Consider the following 3084-nt stretch of genomic DNA (forward strand, 5'->3'; position numbering starts at 1 on the left):
TGGATCAAAGATGAGCATAAGATATTGGCAAGTGAGCAATGCCTTGTGAAGTTCAAAATTTGGACATTACTTTGATGAAGTTTTGTGTGATATTATGCGCATGGATTGTTGTCATATTTTTTTGGGTAGACCTTTGAAATATGATAGATATGTTGTACATGATGGAAAATTGAATCAATATACTCTTTGGTTAAATGGGAAGAAACAAACATTACTGCCTTTGATTGAAAGTCCAGATCAAGTTAATTGTACTACTATAAAAATTTGCATGGCTAATGGGAAACAATTTGAATAGGAAATGAAAAGGAATCAAGCCTATTTTTCCATAGTTCCTAGAGGACCGAGTGTTGGTAGTAATGGCCGAGTAACAGAAGCTAGTAATGACTGAATGACAATAGATAGTGACAACCGAGTACTAGTAGAAATTACAAAATTGTTGAATGCGTATAAAGACATTATTGCTGATAACATTCCTGATGGTTTACCTCTAGTAAGAAGTATAAGTCATTGTATGGATCTGATTCTTGGAGCTAGTTTTCCAAACAAAGCACTATATAGATTGACACCTGTAGAGAATGAAGAACTTACCAGACAAGTGCATGAGTTGTTGTAGAAAAGTTTGATCAGAGAAAGCTTGAGTCCATGTGCTGTACCTACTGTAATAACACCCAAAAAGAATAAAGAATGGAGAATGTGTACTGATTCTAGAGCCATTAACAAGATAATAGTGAAATATAGGTTTCCTATGCCAAGGATGGACGACATAATGGATTATTTGAGTGGAGAAAAATATTTTACCAAGATTTAGTTGAAGAGTGGCTATCATCAAATTAGAATTAGAGAAGATGATGAATTAAATACTACTTTCAAGACAAAATATGGTTTGCATGAATGGTTGGTTATGCCTTTTAGTTTGACTAATGTACCTAGTAATTTCATGAGGTTGATGAATGAAGTTTTGAAAACATTTTTGGGTAAGTTTGTGATTGTTTATTTGGATGATATTATGATATTTAGTAAGACTAAGGAAGAACATCTTGAGCATATTAGACAAGTATTGTAGAGGTTGAAAGAGGAAAAGTTGCTGATTAATCTAGAAAAGTGTTATTTTATGCAAGAGTAGATTGTGTATCTAGGATTTGTGATTTTAGCTAATGGTTTGAAGATGGATCCTGAGAAGGTTAAAGAAATTTTGGAATGGCCTACACCAGAGAATGTGAGTGAGGTAAGAATATTTCATAGTTTGGCTAATTTTTATAGAAAGTTTATAAAAAATTTCAGTGCTATTTGTAATGCTATGACTCAAACAATGAGGGTACATAAAAAGGAATTCAAGTGGACACATGGAGATGATAAGAGTTTTGAGACTTTGAAACAAAAGGTTGCTAAATTACCTGTATTGGCTTTTCTTGATTTCAACAAAGTATTTCACGTTGAATGTGATGCAAGTGGTAATGCAATAGGAGTTGTATTATGTCAAAAAGGTAAGCCTGTAGCTTTCTTTAGTGAAAATTTGAATGATGCTAAAAGGAAATATTCTATGTATGATCAAGAATTTTATGCCATTGTTTAAGTATTGAAAAAGTGGAGACATTATTTGATTCCTAAAGAGTTTGTGCTGTATACTGATCATAAAGCTTTACAATACTTGGGAAGTCAACATAAATTGAATCAAAGACATATGAAGTGGGTTGAGTACTTGCAGAGTTTTAAATTTGTGATCAAGCATAAGAGTGGAGTTACTAATAGAGTTGCTGATGCATTAAGTAGAAGATGCTCTTTGTTGACTAAAATGAAGGTTGAAGTTCTTTATTTTGATGAGATGAAAGAGTTATATGATGCTGATCCTGATTTTTTTGAGGCATAGAGAGAGTACAAAGCACCAAATTTGATAGACCACATAAGTAAGTATGATGAATATTTCATTCAAGAACGTATGTTGTTCAAAGGTATTTAGTTGTGTATTCCTAGAAGTCTTATGAGGTTGAATTTTATTAAGGAAAAGCATAGTGGTGGATTAGCTAGACATTTTGGAATTGATAAGACATTGAGTTTTCTAAAGGAGAAGTATTATTGACCACAAATGTATAAAGATGTTAAAAAATTTGTAAAGAGTTGTGGAGTTTGTCAAGTTGCAAAAGGAGTGAGTCAAAATACTGGTTTGTATACACCTATTACTATTCCTAAGAAACCTTGGACTGACATCAGTATGGATTTTTATTTTGGATTGCCTAAGACAGTGAAGGGGTATGATTCCATGTTTGTTGTAGTGGATAGATTTTCTAAGATGGCTCATTTCATACCATGTAAGAAGACATCAGATGCTGAGCATGTTGCTAAAATTTTCTTTAAAGAGATTGTAATATTGCATGGATTACCAAGAAGTATTATTTCTAATAGAGACAGTAAGTTTGCGAGATACTTTTGGAAGACTTTGTGGAAGAAGATGGGTACTAAATTGAACTTTAGTTCTTACTTCCATCCAAAAATAGATGGACAAACAAAGGTGGTGAATATAAGTTTAGAAATTTTTTTGGAATGTTTTGTTGGAAATAAGCCTAGAAATTTTTTTGGAATGTTTGGTTGGAAATAAGCCTAGTAATTGGGAGATAGTATTGGCACAAGCTAAATTTGCATATAATAATTTTGTGAATTGGAGTACAAGGAAGACACCTTTTATTAGGATAAATCCATGGACCGAAATTAAAACTACATGCAAATATAACCAATAATAGAAAATAATAGATCACACAAAAATGAACACAAGACACCAAGATTTAATGTGGTTCACCCAATCCCTGGGCTATGTACATCAAACAACAAGTCTGATCTTAATACAATCCAATGATTACAACCTGATTACAATCTATAATCCCTTACAGCTCAATATCGTCGCAAGAACCAATTTCACATCACACTATGAAACAATCCCTAACCCTAAGCCCTTTTATACAAGTATTAAACTATTTTAGGGTTATAACATGTTAGCCATAAATTAGCCATAACTTTAGTGGCGAGTCTATGAATGGTGAATCTACAAATAATACCAATTTTTTTTACGAATGGAAAATCTACAAACCTCAC

The sequence above is a fragment of the Cupressus sempervirens genome, chromosome 9 (assembly GCF_028749045.1).
Source record: "Cupressus sempervirens isolate cs-2001-9-10 chromosome 9, ASM2874904v1, whole genome shotgun sequence".
In the NCBI taxonomy this organism is placed as follows: Eukaryota; Viridiplantae; Streptophyta; class Pinopsida; order Cupressales; family Cupressaceae; genus Cupressus; species Cupressus sempervirens.